The sequence below is a fragment of the Musca vetustissima genome, unplaced genomic scaffold, assembly GCF_032173495.1.
Source record: "Musca vetustissima isolate MV318-11 ecotype Yass unplaced genomic scaffold, APGP_CSIRO_Mvet_v1 utg28370, whole genome shotgun sequence".
NCBI classification, from domain to species: domain Eukaryota; kingdom Metazoa; phylum Arthropoda; class Insecta; order Diptera; family Muscidae; genus Musca; species Musca vetustissima.
In genome coordinates this window covers 3,615-29,259 of record NW_026884693.1, presented here as the reverse complement: position 1 = coordinate 29,259, position 25,645 = coordinate 3,615, and the positions used below count along the sequence as shown (strand labels likewise).

General features: G+C 36.2%; 2 long non-coding RNA genes across 3 annotated transcripts; one reads left to right on the top strand and one right to left on the bottom strand.

Annotated features, from left to right (window-relative positions):
* Positions 1-12,610: 12,610 nt before the first annotated feature.
* LOC133331698 (uncharacterized) lies at positions 12,611-20,000 on the bottom strand. Its single transcript, XR_009754395.1, has 3 exons — positions 19,835-20,000; positions 15,063-15,302; positions 12,611-12,827 (listed from the first exon to the last, which is right to left on the bottom strand). It is a non-coding gene; the product is annotated as an uncharacterized LOC133331698 (long non-coding RNA).
* Positions 20,001-22,799: 2,799 nt separating this feature from the next.
* LOC133331699 (uncharacterized) lies at positions 22,800-23,304 on the top strand. 2 transcript variants are annotated; one of them, XR_009754397.1, is made up of 3 exons: positions 22,800-22,881; positions 22,938-23,022; positions 23,125-23,304. It is a non-coding gene; the product is annotated as an uncharacterized LOC133331699 (long non-coding RNA). The 2 variants fall into 2 exon arrangements; XR_009754396.1 differs by having other exon boundaries at positions 22,800-22,886.
* The last annotated feature ends 2,341 nt before the right edge of the window (positions 23,305-25,645 follow it).

The following is a 25,645-nucleotide window of genomic DNA, read 5'->3' as shown; positions in this document are numbered from 1 at the left end:
TTTGTCCTACGATAGCAGTGATATGGTTGTTCCAGCTTAATGATTTGTTGAAAATTACCCCAAGATTTTTGGCGCTGGATACCAGCTCGATTTTTTCATTGTTGACAAGAATGTCAGTACGCTGCAATGATATTTTTCTGTTTTTGTGAATGATCAAGCATTTTGATTTAAGCTAATTCAATAATAGGCCATTAGCTTTAGCCCACACGCATAATCTAGAGAGATCCTGATTAAGAATTTCTACACACTGACTTATATTGTTTAGGGAGCTACTCAAAAATACTTGCACATCATCTGCGTACATGTGTGCTTGACTATGGTGAAGTAGATCAGGAAGATCGTTCGCGTATAAGGAGAAGAGGAGCGGACCTATGATGGATCCTTGGGGGACTCCTTTTTTTACAGCCATAGGTTTAGAGATCAAGGTTCCAGTGTAAACTGACTGAGATCTATTTGAGAGATAGGACAAAATTAGTTTTGTAGAAGTTGTGGAAAAATTAAAAAAAAAAACGACGAAGTTTAAAACACAAGTTTTGATTGTCGACGGTATCAAATGCTTTTGAGTGATCAAGCAAAACAAGAAAACATATCTTATTTTCGTCAATCTCGCACCTTATAGACTCTGAAACTTCTATAAGAGCAGTGGTGCAGCTGTGCCCCGCACGAAAGCCAGATTGAACATTACTGAGCAGTGAGTTTCTTTGAAGATACTCGGACATTTGTTCCTGCACGATTTTTTCGAATATTTTTGAAAGGAAGCACAGAATTGCAATTGGGCGAAATTCCGAATTTGATTTTGGTATAGGTATGATTTTTGCATGCTTCCAACGACTAGGAAAAGTGCTGGAAGTGATTCAAGATATATGTTATGTATGGCAGTACAGAAGGGAGATGGCGTGGGGGACCAATGGCGTTAGATGTAACTTCTTTAAAGCATTTAAGAACTTCATTATTTGAAACACTGTGAAATTCAAAATGCCCATCTCTAGATAGATCATTTAATGTCCCTGAGTTAAATCCATAGTAAGACGGGTCAGTGTCTAGAGAAGGTACGTTAATAAACTCTTCATTGAGTTCGTCCACATCACCATAATACGTTTCGCGAGCCATACATTTTCCTAGACCAATGTCATTGACAACTTTCCATTTACTTTTTGAATCAAGCGCAGATCTAAATTTTGTGTGATAATAATTGGATTTTGCGATGTTAATGCGGCTATTAACTCTTCTTCGGGCGGAACGGAAAACCTCATAAAGCTCTGGCGTTTTAAAACGCTTCCATCTAGAGTAAGCTGTATCTCTTTCGTCGATACATGTTTTAATAGACGAGTTGAACCAAGCTTTTATTTTAGGTGATATCCTCACAGTGATGTGGTATGTAGTAATTGGGGAAACCAACTTCGGCTTCATTCACCTGCGACGTGTGACCCATTTCTTCATATTTCCTGAGAAAGTTCGAGTATTCATTTTTCAAGTCTGGATTTTTGTTTAATTTTCGCTCCATGGAAAAAAACGTCGAAGGGCAATATCACGGGAATCGCCAATACCATTTGGATCACCCTTTAGGGGCAACTTCACCATAATACGTCCATCATTTTGAACTGAGACATTTTCCACAAAATGCTTCTCGCAATTTTGCTGCTCCGGAGAGAACTTTTGACGCTTATTTTAAACCGTATCAATTTTCCATAACATTTCCATATTTTTATTTAATTCTTGAAAAATATCTTCACTTTGCACAATTGAGTAAGTAGATTTTTGTGTATTTAATTTATTGCTGGCATACTTCCCCGAGACAATCCAACCAAAAAGTGTTTTTTGTAATGTGGGCAAGTTATTTCCAAGTTTTACTTGACCAACGGACAAGAGTTGAAAGAAAGATTCTGCTCCAAGTAGCATTTCAACTCCTCGACGACGATGAAACTCTGGACCAACTCCTGAGGCATCAGTATGATTTGGACATTTCTTTAAGTTCAGAATGTTACAAAGACCTTCGCTTATAAAATTCACCTGGGAACATGAGTCAAGTAGAGCTCCTCCAAGTCGAAACTTCCCCTCAGAGTCACGAACCAATACTAATACTGTAGCAAGAATTACATTACTCACTTGAGGGCTAGGCTTGTTCTGAAAGTACCATGTGTGACAGCAGAGGAAGGTAACGGTTCTTCTCCTTCTTGAGAGCAAGATGGCTTTTCAATTTGCTTATGTAGAAGCGAATGATGACGTTGCTTACAAAATCTGCATGAATATTTTGAGGGGCTTTGTATGTAACCATGCCCTTTTGCGAGACAGTTCAGACAAAGTTTCTTGTGTTTCGCTTGTTCAATTCGTTGATTTGTAGTTAAAACGATAAAGCGTTGACCAGTAGTTATCATAGGGCCAGATTTCGAGCAATGCGTGCAAACGAAATCTTGAGGCACATTTTTTGTTATAAACGAATGTTGTTTTTGATTACTATTTTGGACACTTGAGCTGGTTCATTCGTCATGTTGATTAATAATTTAAATAAAATTTGGGTATATATAAATTTTCTCAACAAGGGTTATGTTGCTTAACAAATGCAACCAAGTAAATTTTTTGTCGTCTTAAATTTCAGCAAAATGGAGAAAGTATTTATGTATAGTATGTTGTCTCACTCTAATTTTTGGTTTCAGCAATGTTGCTAAATTGCTTATTAGAAACGACGCTAATTTCTTCCAAAATGGCTTTGATATGGCCGACGGAGAAAGGCGGGCAAAAATATACCAAATGCACTTGGTTATGCAACAGCAAAAACCAAAAGGTTATGAGAACGCTTCACAAGTGTTCTGTCACGGTCGCCAATGTTTGAGGATTGCCTATTTTGACAACCCCGGAATTTGTCCAATATGCAATTAAACAAACTCCTAACTCAAGGGTTCGGCTTGAGTATGTCAAATGTACTTACTCCGTGGTTCAATGTGATTTTCTTCCAAAGGGCACTCACTATATATGGTTTGTCCAAGGGGCAACCGAGTCTTCCTCGCGAGGGAGCAATATTTTCGTCCCAAGAATCAAAATCCTCCTCAGAGTAAGCTTTTTCCTTCATATATGTACTTGTCCAAGGGCAAGTTGTTTGTCTGCAGCACTGATTTCCTCCGATCGTTGGACTTTTTTTAATTTTTCCACAGAATTGCCTTAATGTGTAAGGCTGCACAAATTTCCAATATAATTTTGTTTCAGGAGACAATTTATATTGGCTCACGAGCAAGATATATAAATTATTTTCTTTTATTTAAATATTATTTATTAAATGTTTGCACTTTGCAATTTCATCACTCAACTAGTGTGATGGGTAGTTTCACTTTTTATTTGCCTTCTTCCCGTCACCAATAACTTTTTAATAAAAAACAACGTCTTTCTTCTTTAGCAGTTTCAAATAGTAATATTTTATTGTTCTAATATTCTGGTTTACCAACCAGGATAGCGGGACAATATTTTTTTGCAATAAACAGCAGCAGAACGATCGACAGAGACAGAAAAAAGAAACAACGAGAATATGTAAATATGTACGTATGTACATACATTCCTCTGTTTTATCGTTCGACTGTTGTTGCGTGTAAACAACAACAACAATATGTGTTATTCTCTTTGTGCGGCGAATTCATGTACACAACACAAAGAGGAATAACAAAAGGGCATTAGGGCGGTTCTCGTTTGGTGCAAATAATATGATTGAATTACAATACCAAAATGAGAAAAACAAATGAATAGATTTACAACAATTTAAATAATTTTTAAATAAAAATGTAGCAAATTTTTATGAAAGAAATTAATTAAACTAATTTAATAAAATTATTAAATTGATTTATTAATTAGGTGTTGTTCTTATTAATTGGGTGTTGATGAGTTAAAATAGTCTGGAGAATATTTTAATTTTATTTTTTCAGCGTTTGAAGGGTATAATGGAAACTCACTAAGTGGGTTTATAAGGCTGTAATGGTGATGTTGGAAGTTGTTTCTATTGGTTCTTTGTTCCTTTTGCAGCCGAATAGAAATATGGGATTTAAGGTCCATCCTTTCGACAAGTGTATCAGTCACCATAGGTGCGTTACATGATGCTTTTGCAGCATTATCAGCAAAAATATTTCCTTGTAAACCTACGTGACCAGGAATCCATGCTAATTAATTTTATTCACGTTAGATATTAGTTGATCCCTTATTTTATTAATACCAGTCCATTTTGTATTAGTTAGGTTTGTTATGGACTTGACAGCAGATAAGCTATCGGTAAAAATTATGGTCTTCTCCTTGGTTTGTTTAGCAATGTATATGGCTTCTAAAACACCTGCTACTTCTCCAGTGAAAATGGAGCAGTAGTTTGATAAAATTTTGGAGGAAAGTACATCGCCAACATTGTTTACAACTACATACGCTGTGGTGGAATTGTTTTTTGAGGCATCAGTAAAGAGTGTTTTCCAGTTATTGTGCTTGGATATTAGGTGATTAAAATAAGCAATAAAAACGTCGTTAGGCGTGTTGTACAGTTTAGTGAACTGTACGTCATTTTGGAGTCAGGTAGTCAAATGGAAATAGTTGTTTTCTAAGATTCTATTTAGAATGTAGATCATAAAATATGCTATTTATGACTCTCACGCATGGTGTGTGTGCAGGTCTCAAGTGGAACGTCAATAGTGCGTTGGTAAATAGAGATAAGATTGCTGCACACGGCGCGCATAAGAATGCATTTTACATAATTTGTTGTCTGTGTGTATTTTTGGGTGATCGTAAATAAAGACCATAAATGTGTCCAAACCCAAATCTATTTACACATTCAATATATGTATTTGAAATGCATTGTAGTTCTATGTATTATTAGGTTTAGAGTTAAGAAAATATTATAAATAAAATGAGTTCACCTCGAACCACGGAACCGTCAACACCGTGCGTTTTTGTTTTCTCCAATTTCTCCCGTCGCACATTTGTGATGAGATCAGGAGTCATCTCATCATTTGGTGACCCCGACGTGATAGGCGCGTAATAAAAGACGTGATAGGCGCGTAATAAAAGACGTGATAGGCGCGTAATAAAAGACGTGATAGGCGCGTACTAAAAGACGTGATAGGCGCGTAGTGAAGAACAACCTACGTTGGTTTTTCACATAGTGTTAGTGACGTGATAGGTGCGTAGTAAAGGACAAATTACGTTGGCTATCGCGTAGTATTTAGTGAAGTGATAGGCCGTAAAGAAAAAAATAAAATCGGGTTTTTCACACAGTGTTAGTGACGTGATAAGCGCGTATAAGAGGAAAAATGCGTTTAGTTTATCGCGAAGTCAAGCAATAGGCGCGTAATAAAGAACTGCGTTAGGTCTATTGTGAAGTGCTAGTAACGTGTTAGATATGCAGGTGAAGGCAAACCGTGCTAAGTCTACACGTATTGTTTTGGAATAGGCGCACTGCTGAAGCAAAGGCAGTGGTAGTCGTTTTCCTTTTTTAGTCGAGGTAAATGCGTAGTGAAAGGTACTGCGTAAGGTTTACCCGACAAAGTAGTTATAAGGGAATAGGCAGTCGAAGAAAGACTGTTTTTATCTCGTTAACATAGATTCTATTCATAAGAAGACATACATATAATCGTAAAAATGAATTTTGAACAATTCATTCAACATCAAAGGATGTTGGGCGAATATATCGTGTCAATTTATTTAAACCTGAGCAAAATTGCTCAAAACCGTGTGACAGGAGAAACTAGAGATTATTGTTTAGGTTTAGCAAATTCCTTCATAGAAGCAAGGAGGGAATTCCTAGATAATGAGGAGAAGCTCCACCGTATGGGAAAGGTTCCATACAAACATATATTGTTTGGTTTGGGAGTACGGTATGCTTTTGACGAGATTGAAACCCGTATGTGGGTGAGGGGTATTGTCGTACCCTTAGAAGCTCCAAGGTTTGAAGCAGTAGCTAAGTTGAACAGCGTAAGTTCATCAGGAGAGTATGAAGATAGCGATATATTTTTCCTATCGTCACAAGAAAAAGATACACTAGTTAGGCGACTACGTTTTGCCTTAGAGGAGTTAGCAGAAGAGGTTGAGAATGCTCTTCGGAGCAACTCAAGAATTAGCTTTCATAAGTATGTAAACGCTGAAGGTAGATAAATCAAATGGAAATAGTTGTTTTCTAAGATTCTATTTAGAATGTAGATCATAAAATATGCTATTTATGACTCTCACGCATGGTGTGTGTGCAGGTCTCAAGTGGAACGTCAATAGTGCGTTGGTAAATAGAGATAAGATTGCTGCACACGGCGCGCATAAGAATGCATTTTACATAATTTGTTGTCTGTGTGTATTTTTGGGTGATCGTAAATAAAGACCATAAATGTGTCCAAACCCAAATCTATTTACACATTCAATATATGTATTTGAAATGCATTGTAGTTCTATGTATTATTAGGTTTAGAGTTAAGAAAATATTATAAATAAAATGAGTTCACCTCGAACCACGGAACCGTCAACACCGTGCGTTTTTGTTTTCTCCAATTTCTCCCGTCGCACATTTGTGATGAGATCAGGAGTCATCTCATCATTTGGTGACCCCGACGTGATAGGCGCGTAATAAAAGACGTGATAGGCGCGTAATAAAAGACGTGATAGGCGCGTAATAAAAGACGTGATAGGCGCGTACTAAAAGACGTGATAGGCGCGTAGTGAAGAACAACCTACGTTGGTTTTTCACATAGTGTTAGTGACGTGATAGGTGCGTAGTAAAGGACAAATTACGTTGGCTATCGCGTAGTATTTAGTGAAGTGATAGGCCGTAAAGAAAAAAATAAAATCGGGTTTTTCACACAGTGTTAGTGACGTGATAAGCGCGTATAAGAGGAAAAATGCGTTTAGTTTATCGCGAAGTCAAGCAATAGGCGCGTAATAAAGAACTGCGTTAGGTCTATTGTGAAGTGCTAGTAACGTGTTAGATATGCAGGTGAAGGCAAACCGTGCTAAGTCTACACGTATTGTTTTGGAATAGGCGCACTGCTGAAGCAAAGGCAGTGGTAGTCGTTTTCCTTTTTTAGTCGAGGTAAATGCGTAGTGAAAGGTACTGCGTAAGGTTTACCCGACAAAGTAGTTATAAGGGAATAGGCAGTCGAAGAAAGACTGTTTTTATCTCGTTAACATAGATTCTATTCATAAGAAGACATACATATAATCGTAAAAATGAATTTTGAACAATTCATTCAACATCAAAGGATGTTGGGCGAATATATCGTGTCAATTTATTTAAACCTGAGCAAAATTGCTCAAAACCGTGTGACAGGAGAAACTAGAGATTATTGTTTAGGTTTAGCAAATTCCTTCATAGAAGCAAGGAGGGAATTCCTAGATAATGAGGAGAAGCTCCACCGTATGGGAAAGGTTCCATACAAACATATATTGTTTGGTTTGGGAGTACGGTATGCTTTTGACGAGATTGAAACCCGTATGTGGGTGAGGGGTATTGTCGTACCCTTAGAAGCTCCAAGGTTTGAAGCAGTAGCTAAGTTGAACAGCGTAAGTTCATCAGGAGAGTATGAAGATAGCGATATATTTTTCCTATCGTCACAAGAAAAAGATACACTAGTTAGGCGACTACGTTTTGCCTTAGAGGAGTTAGCAGAAGAGGTTGAGAATGCTCTTCGGAGCAACTCAAGAATTAGCTTTCATAAGTATGTAAACGCTGAAGGTAGATATTTAGAATATGGCTTGAATTTACCTGTAGATAGTGTTCTTGCTAGAAGATTTTTGTTTCTTGAGGTTTGCTATGAAGTATTAGAAAAAGATACTAATTTTAGAAGAAGATACGAACTGATTACATATAGGGTCGTGAATGAAGAATCTCGTTTAGAGAATGAAAATGACTTAGGGACGAGTGAGACGGAGACTACAAAAATTAGAAACGGTCACGTTGATGTTCCGCGAGTCGGTGTGGAAGTCGAAAACAACAAACCACAAATAACGCGTAAACTGAAGCATAAAATCGATAACGCGAATGTACAAACAATAGAGACTGCAAAGGAAAAAGATGCAGTTGAAGAAGAGCTGTCATTACAAACTTTAAATAAAACATCTGGAGAAAAGGTGCTGCAAATGAAAGAGCCAGACACAATCCTCAAGGATAAAGATCGAAAGAGTGGCTGGGAAGATCCTATAAAGAAAATTGTTGCCGAAACCCTAAGAGCCCATAGTGAAACTGCAGATAATACCAACCCGACGGTAACAGTCACTGGCCCAGCGGTTGGCGCTACCGACGGCTGTCCTGCTGTCCAAAATGCACTCATAGATAAAGATGAGTCACTGCCCAAAATAGGAAAACACGTCGATGAAAATGACTTTAAAGAGTTGAAAACGGATACGAGTAAAAATTCATACCAAGCTGCGGTGAAAATAAAAACGACTTTACCCACAAAACTTCAAAATGACGATCAAAAGGACATCGTGAAAGAATATGCTTGTAAAAGGTCGAATAAAGAAGGTGCCAAATGGAATACGCTGGAACACAAGTGTCCTGTATTACCTCCTTCTTACAAGCTTTTGCCAGGAAATGTTTACTGCTGCAAGCCATTAAAGCAAAACAAAGAACCTGAGAAAGCCGCTACATCACATGCTAAGATGTTGCATAACACAAAGAAAATCATCTGTAATTTCATGACCACTGAAGAGAAAAATAACATCAAGGAAGAGAAGAAACCGTTAAGAAAGAGGTTTTTCCTAGTTTTTCATCGGTGGAAGATGGAGTCATGCTGCCACTGGCTGCTGAATGTTGCGGGTGCCATAACCTAGGTGTAAAGAGCATAGTGAAGCTGACATTGTTTATATATTTGGAAATTTTAGAAATTAACATATAACACTCAACCGATTGTTAGTATTAAGAAAATTTTGTGAATTTCATACATTTTATCTATACATGCTTTGTTAAAAGATTGGGATCTTTTAAGGCCCGCAGTCTGTACAGTTTAGTGAACTGTACGTCATTTTGGAGTCAGGTAGTCAAATGGAAATAGTTGTTTTCTAAGATTCTATTTAGAATGTAGATCATAAAATATGCTATTTATGACTCTCACGCATGGTGTGTGTGCAGGTCTCAAGTGGAACGTCAATAGTGCGTTGGTAAATAGAGATAAGATTGCTGCACACGGCGCGCATAAGAATGCATTTTACATAATTTGTTGTCTGTGTGTATTTTTGGGTGATCGTAAATAAAGACCATAAATGTGTCCAAACCCAAATCTATTTACACATTCAATATATGTATTTGAAATGCATTGTAGTTCTATGTATTATTAGGTTTAGAGTTAAGAAAATATTATAAATAAAATGAGTTCACCTCGAACCACGGAACCGTCAACACCGTGCGTTTTTGTTTTCTCCAATTTCTCCCGTCGCACATTTGTGATGAGATCAGGAGTCATCTCATCACGTGTTATCTTTTTTGTGTAAAGATAACGATATGTGACAGGATTTATCTGAGTAGAAGAACCAGGCGGGATGTTTTGGGGTATACGTTGTCATCTTTTCTTTAAACTCTAAAATATTGTTGTGTATACATTGGTAAATAACAGAAGGTACTCTAAGTATCCGTTTATATGTTATTACTTCCGAAACGTCATCATCGATTACTGACATGTTTATGGATAGGATTTTTGGCAACAATCTGTTCATACATACTCTAAATCTTTTCTCTAGAGAAGGCAAACCAGATAAGCATATAAGCTTGATCTTACGCATCCATGATATAGAGATTTGATGTATTTTAAGGTAGAGTTGGGACTGCCGCCAAATAAGCAACATCCATAATCAATTTTGCTTAGAACGATTGTTTTTACTAAATAAGCCAGTGTGTTTATGTGGGCGTAACTTCTACTGAATAAATATTTTATAATGTTCGATCTGGAGGTAAGTTCTTTCTTTAAATATAGGACGTGACTCCTCCATCGGTAATTTGTTTTCAAATGTTATGCCTATGATTTTTAGTTCTTTGACATATGGAAAGATTATGTTGTCGATATCAAAGTTATTTGGTTTACATTTTTGTTTTCGGCAAATGTGGAGTACAGATGATGTCGAAGGTGATATTTTAGCTCCAGAAGTTTGGCACCAGTTTATGATATCTAAAATATTTTTTTAAACATTTCATTGGTGTTGTTGTTTTACTTTTGTTGGTTTAAGATGTAGACATCATCAGCATACAAACAATGATAAATTTTGTTGTATTTATTGATCAAAATGCTTATCGGATTGAAGGCAATCTGAAAAAGTGTTACTGAGAGTGGTGAACCTTGAGGTATCCCATTTTGTAATGTGTAGTTTTTAGAGTGGAAGTTATTAATTTTCACTCGAAAAGTTCGACCAGTTATGAAAGATTTAATGTAGTTTAGCATTTTACGACCACAACCCCAGGATATTAATGATTCCATAATGACATGAACTCCGATACGGTCAAAAGCTTTTTCAAAATCAATCGCAAGTATAGATATATGATTTCTGGTGGAAATGGCTTTGGAGGCATAGTAATCAATATGAAGAAGTGCAACATCACATCCTTGCTTGGCTTTAAATGCTACTTGGTTTGACGTAATTAGTTTTTTAGTTGTTAAAAACCAAACTAATCGGTTTGAAATTATACGTTCCATTAATTTTGATAGACACGGCAATAATGAAATTGGCCTATATCCAGAATAATCAGTCTTGCTCTTATTTGGCTTCGGAAGAGCAACTACAACTGCGGACTTCCATGAAAAGGGTATAATACCGGAATCAAAGACAAGATTATATAAGGAAAGAAGTTTTTCTTTGCCATATTTTGAGATATTTTGTAAGAGATCAAGTAAGAGATCCGATCGTGGCCAGGTGTGTTGCCCTTAACTTTTTTTAAAGCTATGTTCCGAATAGTTAATTGTATTTTCTTTATAGGAGGCGCATTTATCAGTGGCAGCATTGATGCAATGGTTTGAGATGTTATAATTTTTGCCTGTATGCATTCGTATCTAAATTTTGCGTTAGCCTTTTTGTAGCGTATTGTTGAGGGTAGCAGTGAGATAGTAGACGGCAGCTGGAATTAAGGAAAAAGGACGGGTAGGAGATTGGGGGACAACATTCCGATTTTCTCGGCATAATCAACAGACAAGCTAGGCAATATATATGCCATAGCCTGTACAGTTCATGCCTGAAACATAAAATCACATAATTATCCAACGAGTTTCAGTTAGGCAGAGTCGACTGTAACGCTGGCTAACATAATTGGGTACCTTAGCTCAAGCCGAATATTTAAATACCTGAGGGTGACGGATACCATCCACGCTTATGGTAGAAGGGCAGTAGTCCAAATTGTGTACAGCACCGGGATTTCTAGACGTGTCTTCTTAAACGCGAGCAAAATTGAATTGCTGGTTTGGGGTTTCTTTTTTCTGCCCACAATATTTTTACTTCGCCTTAGAATGCGAGCAGAATATATTTGCTTGTTGGGTTTTTTTTTCTGCCCGCGATATTTTTTTATTTTTATATTTGTCCGTATTTATTTTATTGCTGCTGATACCACCAGTACCAAGTGGTGGTATGAAAACAGCTGTTTGTGGAACTTGTTCGTTTTGACAGGCCAGTGTTGGAAAGGTTGTGTATTGGAGTTATGTGTTGGGTAGGGGTATGGAAGAGCGTGCGTAGGAGCGTACGTAAGAGAATTACGCACGTAAAATGAGCCAAAAAATATGAACATTTCAAGGCCATGCGACCATTGAACTTGGACCGTTGTTCAAGCATGAACATTTTGTTGGTAATAGGGAACAATTCTAAGGGCACCAGAGAGTATGATGTTCTCAAAAAAATAACTTGAGAAAAACAACCAATGATCGTAAGTTTATACGCTGTGGTAAAAGGCGATACAAATTATTTGCTCAGAAGTCGTAGAAAAAGCAGCAACCCATTTCAACTTGATTAAAAAAAAATAATAATAAATACACATATATATATATATAATACGGTTAACGCATAAATATTTGGAATCATTAAAAACCGTTTTAAATTGTGAAACAATTTTAAAGTCAACTTTTGGCTAAAATAAAAGTTGGAATAATTAGTTTTAACTTGTGCGTAATATATCTGAATGTAAGTGTGTTTGATTGAGAAAGTCTGTGTTTTTCTTAATGTGGTGTATTTTCTAAATAGAGCGAATTGTTTTGGCCAAATATAACGAAACCACAAAATTCAAATTATCGGAGCAAAGCGTTTTCATACGTGGTACGCCGGATTTTGGTGCGCACCTTTGTATCCGTGGCTCACCGTGTGGATAAGGTGGAACTCGAAGAGAGCCAATTATAAATACCTCCCAAGTTCCACTTGGCGTCCACCGGCTGAGAGTGGTGGTAGAGTCCACTTGGCGTCCACCGACTGAGAGTTGTGGTAGAGTGGATCCAAAAAAAAAAACAAACAGCTAAGTGGTAGCATATTTTAAGGAGTTGCTCGATATTGGCGAGTTTATGTTTTGTTGTGCGTCTGTGTGTGTCCTAGTTAGCTTTCTGTTACTTTTAAGATTATATATATATTGTTTTTGTTTGCTTATTCTAATTTTAATAATATATTTTGTAATTAAATTAATTGCATTAGGGATCTACTCTTAAACAAGGCAAGTTAGTCCATTAGAAATAATTACTAGGAGGAGCTCTAACTGGTGAGGAATTTCTAAAGTAGGACATAACAAATTTAAGGTTAGACCCAGGCAAATTTTCAAATTCATTTTTTTTATTATTTTCCAATGTGTTGAAAAAAAGCAATGCATTATAAAACATTAAATTTAATTTTGTAATTTTAAAGTTTTTTTTATTATTAAATATTTGTAGTTGAATCTGAAAAAAAAAGAAAACAAATTTCATGAAAGAAAATTAATATTATATAAATTAGTATGTTTAAGAATTTTAATATGTAATAAATGTAAGATTAGTATTGAAAATGATGTGTTAGTTTGTCTTGAAGGAAGGGGAAAAGGGATAAGGATGGATATGTAGCGGCAAAGGAATATATGTCGTTGGTGCTAAAAAAGGGGTTCTGAGGAACATTAGGTTGGGTGGGTGATGAAGGGGGCTAGTATTCTAGACCCCCGAAAAGGTTGGTTATTGGTTCAAATTGTTTTAGTATGTTTAGTCCATTTTGTTGCAGTTTTTCGTTTACTTGTTATGCCCTCAAGTGTCATAGGGTTGCTGAACCACGACCCATTTACAAATTAGCCGGGACCGACACGTTTTGAAGGAGGAAACATAACAGTAATGGCGCCCAATGAAAAAAAACAGGTCAGAGCCATGGTTACCCAATAACTGTGGTGATAAAAATAGTAAAATTTTGTTTTTGTAATTTTCCGTCCAGTGATTAAAAGGACGTGTTAACGAAAGAGAAACTTAATAATTGTTCCTTTCAAGTTACAGAAACAAAACCATATCTACTAGGAAATAAATCGAACTCCGTATTCAGATTGCTCGATTATTATCCTTTAACCCTGTAATACCCCAGTTATAGAATTGTTCATGTTCGTTAGTATTGTTTGTAGTAGAAAAAATGAACTAATAACCAGCATAAAAGCACCAACTGTAAAGGACATATCCATCCCATAAATTATCCTTTGAACCTTCCTCAATGTTGATATATAATTGTCTTGTTATTGTTTGTTTGTACGTCAAAGAATTTTTTTTTGTATTCCAATGGTCTAAAAAACTATATATTACCAATCTATCATTATTCGCACCAACAAACATTTGATAAAAATCTCACATATTACACCGTAAGGTTATTTTTTTTTTTTTTTTTTGAAAAATTCTTAGAATTATCTAATACCAACAAAATGCCCATTGAACGCTCTCCTAAGGCTACAACCAGCACAGGTAGCAACCCAACAAATAACAGCCAACCTCCCACATTGCAAGGACCATTTGGGGGTAATCAGAAACCGGTAACGGAAAATAACCCAATCAGTATACCAAGTCCTGTACATGACTTCACACTTTCCACCAACTATCACTTTCAAACAGACCTAGGAGTAGTCCTGAAAAATACGCCGCAATGGTGAATTCATTAATAAAAGAGGCTAACAATACCTATAGATCTCAGTTGGAGGAAAGAATAGAGGATAGAATCCAACAGAGCATACAGGCAGGATTTGAGCACATACAGAAGGAAATCGCTAAACTAAGTATAGGCAGTAGGCAAAATGATTCCGAATTAGAAAACTGTAGTATAGGCTCGTCCAGGCTATATGGTTTAGTTGGAGGACAGGATCAGGTAAATAGGGCCCCGATCAAGGCCAGACCTTCCAACGAAAATGCTGCTCAGCGAAGATTAGAATTCGATCAACCGGAATATAATTATAGAATGCCTGTTACCAAACAACAAACAGCAGCAGCTATTGGTAACAAATACCCCATCGTGGTGGACAAATGGAACATCTCCTTCGATGGTAGATCAGATGGATTAGACGTTGAAGACTTTATATTCAGAATTGAACATCTTCAACGTGTATACGGGTGCCCATGGAGTGAGGTGATTCGAGACTTCCAACTTCTACTGAAGGGAGATGCAAAAGAGTGGTTTTGGGTGCTGATAGCAAACCAAGATATATATAATTGGACTGATCTAAAAGAGGCTTTAATGCAACAATATAAATCAAGTCGTAGCCAGTATGAATATCTCCGAGATTTAGAAGAAAGGAAACAGAAAGTAGGTGAATCAATTGATGACTATTTTCATGCAATGAAAAAGCTTAGGTCAAAATTAAGAACACCACTGCCAGAAACAGACATGATAAGGATCGTCAAGAGAAACTTGCGTCCAGACCTATCCCATATTATATATGCCATGAAAATATACACCATTGATCAATTGAGAGATGAATGTAAGGAATTGGAGAAAAATTATTTAAAAAAGGAGAAATACTCTCTCCCAACTGTCAAAATTCCACAACAAACACGCCGCCAATATCCGGTGAACGAGGTTTATCTGGATGAACAGCTGGGAGATCAAATGGACGAAGAATTAATAATAGTCGAAGAGGTGAACCAAAAACGGACAGCGGAAAAGAGACAGAGTACACTTACCTGTTGGAACTGTCAAGCCTCCGGGCATACGTATTTCGAGTGTCCAGTCCCACAGCGTAATCTCTTCTGTTACAGATGCGGATGTCCAGGGGTTACCTGCCCCACCTGCCCGAAATGTCTGGGAAATGGAATGAAGGGCGTGTCGAAGTCGGGGGAGACGCGCTCGGTGATTGCTCCCGACCAATAAATAGAAATGGATTGTCCACTTTAGGAATTGATTCTCCAAATCAGATCACCATACTGAAAAGGACAAAAGAAGTAGAAAGAGAGAGTATTAATAAGATTCCAAAGAGGCATAATATAGTACAATATGAAGAAAGATTGGAAAATTATATGAAGGTTAGAAACAAGATTTTTGGTGGTAAAGGAATTCACAGTAAGGATACAATAAGTAGTGATATAAATGAAAATATGCATGCACAGCCACAAACCGAACAAATAGAAAGCATTGATGATGTTGGAAATAGGGTCATTAATAATAATAAAATAAATAGGATTAGAAAGATTAGAGATAAATTTAAGCATAAGAAACAAGAGTGTAAGTTAGTTAAGAGATCGGTTCTAAATTGTTGTTCCTTAAAGATAGATTCCGTAGATAATAGAGCATATATAAATTTTAAAATTCAAAACCTAAGTGTAAAAGGGCTTTTAGATTCGGGTGCTTCCGTAAGCGTTTTGGGTAAGGATTGTGACCAAATAGTTGAACAGATAGAAGCCAAAGTTAAACCTTTCTGTACATCCATAGGGACGGCAGGAGGAAATCAGTTCTCAATAGTGGGAAAAATTAGGGTCAAAGTGAAATATGAAGATGAAGAGAAGGAAATGGACTTCTATCTATGTCCCGATTTGGTTCAAACGGCCTATTTAGGCGTGGATTTCTTTAAAAATTTTAAACTCGCTCCTAACATATTTGGAGTGGACGAAATTAGTCAGGAGGTTTTAGAAGAATATCCAGCCCATTTTAATGAGAATACAGAGCATGTCTTGACAAATGATATGCGCATGAGGTTGAACCAAGTTAAAAGTTCTTTCAAATCCTATGAAGAACATGGTTTGGGTAGAACACATTTAGAAAAACACAAAATAGACTTAATCGAGGGAGCACAGCCAGTTAAAGAGCGATACTATCCAGTCTCCCCAGCGGTGCAGAACCTTATTTACGCTGAAGTGGATGAAATGATTAGGCTTGGGGTTATTGAAGAATGTTCGAGTCCGTGGAGCAACAGATGTACACTCGTTAGAAAGCCAGGGAAAAATCGCCTGTGTTTAGATGCCCGAAAATTAAATGAGCGAACTATAAAAGATGCCTATCCAATCCAGAATATTGAAGGCATTTTAAGCCGACTTGAGGACACCTATTTTATAAGTAGTGTGGACCTCAAGTTTGCTTTCTGGCAGATAGAACTAGACCCGAATTCAAGACCGTACACCGCATTTACAGTCCCCGGGCGGCCTCTCTACCAGTATGTGGTGATGCCTTTCGGTCTATGTAATGCGGCTCAAAGACTTTGTAGACTGATGGACAAAGTCATTCCAGAAGAACTCAAAACAAACGTGTTTGTGTATTTGGATGACTTGCTTGTAATTTCATCGGATTTTGAGTCTCACATGGATCTGTTGGAGAAAGTTGCCAAGTGCCTAAAGCAAGCCAACCTCACAATAGGGCTAAAAAAATCTAAATTCTGCTTTAAGGAATTGCACTATCTAGGATTTATAGTGGGTGGGGGTGTAATGAAACCAGATCCATCAAAAGTAGAGGCCATCCGTAAAATACCGGTGCCTAAAAATGTTAGAGAAGTAAGAAGTTTTATTGGAGTTGCAGGTTGGTACCGGAGATTCATCCGAAATTTCTCGGAATTGACGGCCCCTCTAACCAACCTGATAAAAAAGGACAGGAAGTTTGTGATAAGTAAGGAGGCTTTGGACAGCTTCCATAATGTCAAGTATGCACTAACTCGTGCTCCAGTTCTAGTCCATCCAGATTTCAAAAGACACTTCTTTATACAATGCGATGCGTGAAATGTTGGAATTGGAGCCGTATTGTTCCAAAAAGACGATAGTGGCAACGAACGACCTATAGCTTTCTTTTCACAAAAGCTTAATAGTGCACAATCCAACTATAGTGTTACTGAAAAGAGTGCTTGGCGGCCATAATGGCAGTCAAACGCTTCCGACCGTACGTTGAGCTAATGCCCTTTACCATCATTACTGACCACGCAAGCCTGAAGTGGTTGATGTCATTGCGAGATTTAAACGGTAGATTAGCGAGATGGGCTTTGCAACTACAGATGTTTGATTTTAAAATAGAACACAAGAAGGGTTCTGAAAATATAGTTGCCGACACCTTGTCGAGGTTAGTAGAAGAGATACTGATGCCTGAAGACGTGGTAGGATTCGATACTGTGGAGTTTGAGTCAGAAACATATTTAGAAATGATCAAAACTATCCTCGAAAATAAAGAAAAATTTCCAGATATTAAAGTAGAACATGGATTTGTTTTTAAGCGTACAGCTCCACGAGCTGATATGGAACTGGAAGAATATGAGTTTAAACTCTGGGTACCAGAAAATTTAACAACCACTCTTATTAAAATGGCCCATGAACCTGAGGATAAATCCCATGGGGGTATAAAGAAGACATTAGGTCACTTACGATTAAAATACTACTGGCCTAACATGGCAATACATGTCCGAAATTTTGTAAAGAACTGCAATATTTGTCGGGAATGCAAAAGTTCTAATCAACATATGATGCCCCAAATAGGAAATGATGTTCAGACTGACCGACCGTTCCAGAAGCTGTACGTGGACTTTCTGGGAAAGTATCCACGGTCCCGTAAAGGAAACGCATATGTCTTAATGGTGGTTGACCATCTAACAAAATTTGTTTTTCTAAAACCGATGAAAGAAGCTACCAGCAAGAATGTAATCTCCTTTTTAATTGAAAATGTGTTTCAACAGTTTGGTGTACCGGAAGTCATACATACAGACAATGGTAAACAATTTGTATCCAAGGAGTTTGAAAAACTAATGGAGGAATATAAAATAGCCCATTTTAAAACAGCATTTTACTCGCCTCAATCAAATGCGTCGGAAAGAGTAAACCAAAGCGTGTTAAATGCTATACGCTCTTACTTAGATAATGACCACACCAATTGGGACTTAAATCTTTCTAAAATCGAATTGGCTTTAAGAACCTCGGTTCACTCAGCGACTGGCGTGACACCATTTTTTGCTCTTTTTGGGCATAACATGTTCACCTGTGGCAGAGATTACAAACTTGCAAGAAAATTAAAAGCTCTAAGTGATGGGGAGTTACGAATTCTGGATAAAGACGATAGAGTTAGTATAATTAGGGACATTATTAAACAAAATGTACACAATGCGTACGAAAGAAGTGCACTACGGTATAATAGAAAGGCCAGAATAGTACGGTTTCGTCCGGGTCAGGAGGTATTTAAAAGGAATTTTGTCTTGAGCAAGTTTCAGGATAACAGAAATGCCAAATTCTGTAGAAAATTTACCAAATGTCGAGTCGCAGAAGTTCTAGGGAATAATATGTATCGGCTGGAATCATTAAAAGGGGATCCTCTTGGCGTCTATCACGCTAAAGACATTAAGCAATAAATAATGAAAGACAAATAAACAGAAGATTACTCTAATGGCAATATTTCTTTACGTGCAATATTAGAGTAAGTTGTGTTTCGGTCTTTAATTATTTATTTAAAATTATTATTTTTCTAAATGTACAGCGTTTAATGTTCCCTCTGTGATAGCATATACATATTTATACTCAAGAACAACTGTGATATTTTATTAGGATAGGTCCGTTTAGTCGTAAGATAAAGTTCCCTTCTTAAGTCTTTTGTTTTAATGCCCGGCTAACTCCTGCTAAAAGCTTTACAGTCTTTTCCAAGGTTCAGAATAGTGTGAGGGAGAAATAAAAGTGTGGGTGTAGCCTACGTTGGGCGCATCGAACCAGAATGGCAATTAATGAAGTTGCAATGAAGTTTCCTAGTCGGGAAAAGTAATGGCTATCTTGTGCTTATGGATTGCATAAGTACTTGTTAGCGATTATTTTTCTCTAAAATTCTACAGAAAGCTTTAATATTAATGATTAGTATGAAACAAGGGCATTGGTTTGGTCCTAGTTTCAAAATATGTAGGTTAACTTAACATTAAGAAAATTGTAACCCCATGGGTGAAGCTCTCCGGGGTAATCGAATGTAGGAACAAATTAAAAGATGACAATAAGTCCAGTAAGACTTTAGTGTATATAACAATTCAGGAAACTTTGCGAATATCGCTTTTGCCCTTTGGGCTATCGTTTGATTTAAGAAAATTTTAATATTGTTATAAACTAATGACAGTGCAATTTAATTTAGTGTAGAGTATATAAAAGAACTAGGAAACAAATATTGTAAGGAATTTAAGGAAATAATGACCAATAGGTGGACATCCCTTATGACCCTCACACTGTGGTTTCGTCAGTTTCCTTGGAAACCCCCGAGATTTTTTTTGAGGGTAGCAGTGAGCTAGTAGACGGCAGCTGGAATTAAGGAAAAGGGACGGGCAGGAGATTGGGGGACAACATTCCGATTTTCTCGGCATAAGCAACAGACAAGCTAGGCAATATATATGCCATAGCCTGTACAGTTCATGCCTGAAACATAAAATGACATAGTTAGCCAACGAGTTTCAGTTAGGCAGAGTCGACTGTAACGCTGGCTAACATAATTGGGTACCTTAGCCCAATCCGAATATTTTAAATACCTGAGGGTGACGGATACCATCCGGGCATATGGTAGAAGAGCAGGAGTCCAAATTGTGGGCACCACCTGGTTTTCAAGCCTTATCTCCTGGTACGCATCACATGATGCAATTTTCATGAGGGTGGGAAGACGTGTGCTCAGCCGGTGCTTTGAAAGCTAGCAAAATTGAATTGATTTTTCTTTTTTCTGCCCACAATCATTTTTTTCGCCTTAGAGTGCGAGCAGAATTTATTTGCTTGTTTGGGGGGTTTCTTTTTTTTATGCCCACAAAATTTCAATTTTTATATTTGTCCGTAAATTTTTATTGATGTTGATACCACCAGTATCAAGTGGTGGTATGAAAACAGCTGTTTGTGGAACTTGTTCGTTTTGACAGGCCAGTGTTGGAAAGGTTGTGTATTGGAGTTATGTGTTGGGTAGGGGTATAGAAGAGCGTGCGTAAGAGAATTACGCACGTAAAATGAGCCAAAAAAATATGAACATTTCAAGGCCATGCGACCATTGAACTTGGACCGTTGTTCAAGCATGAACATTTTGTTGGTAATAGAGAACCATTCTAAGGGCTCCAGAGAGTATGATGTTCTCCAATAAATAACTTGAGAAAAGCAACCAATGATCGTGAGTTTCTACGCTGGAGGATATGGCGATACAAATTATTTGCTCAGAAGTCGTGGAAAAAGCAGCAACTCATTTCTACTTGATTAGTAAAAAAATAATAAATACACACATATATATCACATACGGTTAACGATTAAAGATTTGGAATCATTGAAACCCGTTTTAAATTTTGAAACAATTTTAAAGTCAACTTTTGGAACAAAATAAAAGTTTGAATAATTGGTTTTAACTTGTGCGTAATATATCTGAATGTAAGTGTGTTTGATTTAAAAGGTCTGTGTTTTTTCTGATGTGGTGTATTTTCTAAATAGAGCGACTTGTTTTGGCCAAATATAACGAAACCACAAAATTCAAATTATCGGAGCAAAGCGTTTTCATACGTGGTACGCCGGATTTTGGTGCGCACCTTTGTATCCGTGGCTCACCGTGTGGATAAGGTGGAACTCGAAGAGAGCCAATTATAAATACCTACCAAGTTCCACTTGGCGTCCACCGGCTGAGAGTGGTGGTAGAGTCCACTTGGCGTCCACCGACTGAGAGTTGTGGTAGAGTGGATCCAAAAAAACAAACAGCTAAGTGATAGCATATTTTAAGGAGTTGCTCGATATTGGCGAGTTTATGTTTTGTTGTGCGTCTGTGTGTGTCCTAGTTAGCTTTCTGTTACTTTTAAGTTTATATATATATATATTTTTTGCTTGTTTATTTTAATTTTAATAATATACTTTGTAATTAAATTCATTGCATTAGGGATCTACTCTTAAACAAGGCAAGTTAGTCCATTAGAAATAATTACTAGGAGGAGCTCTAACTGGTGAGGAATTTCTAAAGTAGGACATAACAAATTTAAGGTTAGACCCAGGCAAATTTTCAAATTCATTTTTTTTATCATTTTCCAATGTGTTAAAACAAAAACAATGCATTATAAAATATTAAATTTAATTTTGTAATTTTAAAGTTTTTTTTTTATTATTAAATATTTGTAGTTGAATCTGAAAAGAAAAAGAAAACAAATTTCATGAAAGAAAATTAATATTATATGAATTTGTATGTTTAAGAATTTTAATATGTAATAAATGTAAGATTAGCATTGAAAATGATGTGTTAGTTTGTCTTGAAGGAAGGGGAAAAGGGATAAGGATGGATATGTAGCGGCAAAGGAATATATGTCGTTGGTGCTAAAAAAAGGGGTTCTGAGGAACATTAGGTTGGGTGGGTGATGAAGGGGGCTAGTATTCTAGACCCCCGAAAATGTTGGTTATTGGTTCAAATTGTTTTAGTATGTTTAGTCCATTTTGTTGCAGTTTTTCGTTTACTTGTTATGCCCTCAAGTGTCATAGGGTTGCTGAACCACGACCCATTCACAAATTAGCCGGGACCGACACGTTTTGAAGGAGGAAACATAACACCTATGCAAAATTTTAGCACCCTATCGAAAACTCTAATTGTATTTAAACTTCTTAAAAATTGTCCGAAAATCCCTCTAATTTCTGCCCATTTTCGAATATTTTGTGCAGAAAATCGAAAATTCCCTCAAAATTTCGTGTTTTGGTCTCGAAGTTACTTTACGAATTCGTTTAGAATGTTCCTTCCGATTTTTTTCGACAAAACATTCCGAATTCGTTGGCAGCTACAAACAATGTTGTTCCGAATTCGGTACAAATTCAGCATCAGAACCAGAAACGTGTGCAGAGTTTCGTTCCGAATTCGGAAAATTGAAAAATTTTAAAGTAAAGCACGTCCCTTTAACTTACTCTAAATTTTTGACATTAGACTTGAGAAAAAACAGCTGTTTTCCGATTTCGATTGCTATCTTGGTGACCTTATTAATAGATCTTGACAAGACAAAAAAATTTCGACTTTGTTTACGTTTTCATAATGGAAGTCAATTCACAATAATGCATTTTGACAGCAAACTTGAGAGGTATCGATAATCAGCTGGTCTCCCTTGGTGACCTTATTTATAGGCCATGGATCTTGTTTTGACATTAGACTTGAGAAAAAACAGCTGTTTTCCGATTTCGATTGCTATCTTGGTGACCTTATTAATAGATCTTGCTATAATCCTTTTCCAAAAGGAAAATGTCAAAAGGAAAATGTAATAAAAATGATTAAGGCAAACGTGATTTTTTTAGGATTTGCTCCCAATCTTTCAATTGACTTGCAGAGCGAATTGTCTGCAAAAATCTTACAAATAATGAAAACTTATAGCTAAAATAAATAAAAACATTCGTTAAATTATTGACTAACGGCGAACATAAAATAAAGTACATACTTACAAATTAAAAGTTGCATATGCAATAACATCGTAAGAGATTTCCAAATAAAAACAATGATTGCAAAGTATGCAGATTATACATTTTCGATACCTTATGACAAAGGAAGTGACATACACAATAAAATAAAGTACTGTTTTGGGAAATCTTAAGCCTAGTAATGTAAATATCACAGATATGTTATATAATACTGTTATCCCCTGTTCATTCCAGGTATTGTCTTGGTGAAATATTTTGGTGTTGAATATTGCCCAGAATCATTGTCAAATCTTACATTTATGATACCTATAGTTGAAAGGTAAGCAGCTTCTGTCTATTTTGTATTCTCTTCAGCAGTAAAAAATTCATTCAACAGAATGTTGTCATGTGCAGCTAAGTATTCTACGAATCTTCTTTGTAGGTTTAGGGCATAGTTGCAAAATGGCACAATAGTGGCTGTGCTGTAAATGTGCTAGATTGAGAACCTTTAGTTGGGCTTTGAAAGTTTTGGCCAACACATTTTCTCAAAATTTTCCTCTCAAACGTCTTAATTTCTACAGATGGCGAAATGGTGAACCAAATTGGGAATCCATATCCAATAATTGGCCGGATTGCTTAGTATTATGCGGCAGATAAGTATTGCACATTAATATAGACAAACGTCCAGAATTATCTTGGCCTTTTTTAATTTACTTAAATTAAATATAAATATTTGATAAGAATTTCAAAGATTCATCAGAAAATTTTTTAAAGTGGTTATTGTCTGAATTGTGCAATGAACTAAATCCAAACAAAGACATAGAAAACGTAAAGACTCGACAAAATGCATTTTGACAAAATAGTTTATGAAAAAATATCCAGGGGGTATCAGGTATAACAGCGGCATGTTAAGAATAAAAACGCTAATACGCGAAAATGTGTGTATAAAATGTAAATAAAATTAGAGATCCGCACATAAAATATATATTTTTATTTTATAAGCTTGCTATATAGCGATTAAAAGTTTAATATTGTTCGCTCTGTTGTTATGATATCGTAACAACAGGGGAAAAGCCATCTATTGGAAATTATTGACGTATCGATTTTCCTATCTTTATACTTTTATGCCTTTGCCAAATGTGTATATCGTCATTATAAATGCAAACGGGCGTAACTACACTACTACTAATTTTACGGGAAAAGCAAAAACCTTATAAAATCTATGAAAATGATGCATTGTTCGAATTTTTTTGGTTTTTAAAGGTTTTATGTTACGTCCTTTGACTTGATATTTTCTGAAACAAAAGGACGTAACTACAACACAATTGTAGTACAACAAAGTGAATAATAATTATCCGATTAAGACTAAAATCCGTATTTATTTTTTGAAAAAAATGTATTTTTTTTTTTGTTTTTAAAGGTTTTATGTTACGTCCTTTTGACTTGATATTTTCTGAAACAAAAGGACCGATTGAGACTAAAATACAGTGGCTCCATCGAATAATCGGACAAGTGTTTGTCAGATATAATAATGCTATACATTTCAAAAAAATGTCTAAATGTGTAGTTTTTTTTCGCTTTTATTTACACATTACTTACTTATATTTCTGAACAATACAAAAAGCAACAACTTTCCTAGTGATAAAAGTAAATTTCGTCAGAAAAACAAAATTAACTCAATTTATTGTGTTCAACGCAAAATCGGACAAAACAAAGTATCAATGTTAAAAGTCCCGTTATTATGCAAATATGAACTTCAAATCTGTATTTTGTTTGTCGTATTCATTTGTAAATTGCATTTAGATCAAGAAAGTGGTAAAACTAAATAAAAATAAATTTAAATGGCTCCAAAAGGGAAAAAATTCAGTGTGGAAATAGGACAATTAATAGATAAATTGAATTATGAAGGTAAAACAGTAAGAGAAATTGCCGTATTGGTTGGAATGAATAAATCTACTGTCCACGACATTATAAAGAGGTTCCGTGATGAGTTCAGATTGACCAATAAAAGCAGAGAAGGTCAATGGAAGATATTGAATGAGCGAGAAGAGCGTTCGATATTAAAAGAAATAAAACAATATCCATTTAAAAGCGCAAAAGAACTTAAAATAAATTTAAAAACTCGCACTTGAAAAGATGTGTGCCTAAATACTATTCGCAATACATTACATAAATATGATTATTATGGAAGAGTTGCAAGAAAAAAAGCATTTATAAGCCTTAAAAATAAAAACAGTAGAATAAAATATGCCAAGGAGTATTTACTAAAATTAGAAGATTTTTGGAAGCAGGTAATTTGATGATAGATCATCTTAAAATACATTTCTATTGATAGTTTCCATTATATTAAGGATCTGTTTACTGACGAAAGCAAATTTAATTCGCTCGGATCAGATGGAAAGATGTATGTGTGGCGTAAGCCAAATGCTGAATTTAATCATAAGAATACAAAAGCCACTGTTAAGCACGGATGAGGTTCTGTTATGGTTTGGGTCTGCATGTTGAGTGCGGGAATATACAATTTGCATTTTATTGATGGTAAAATGGACAAATTTGTCTACCTCAACATTTTAAAACAAAATGTAAATCAAAGTGCAGACAAATTGGGTATCGCGAACAACTTTGCCTTTTATCAAGACAACGATCCCAAGCACACATCAGGTGTTGCAAAGCTTTGGTTGATCCATAACTGTCCCAAACTTATACAAACACCTGCACAGAGCCCAGACCTTAACGTAATTGAGCATCTTTGCGAAGAATTAGCTAGAAGAGTGTATGAAAAAAATGTAACTCCTTGGTACAGCTTAAGGAGGCTTTACTGAAATCGTGGAACTCCATAGAACCGGGGGTATGCCAGAATTTGGTCAAATCAATACCGAAGCGTTTACAGGCCGTTCTGGACAACAAAGAATATGCAACTAAATATTAATTTCTCGATTTTTTGCATTTTTTGACGTTGATAC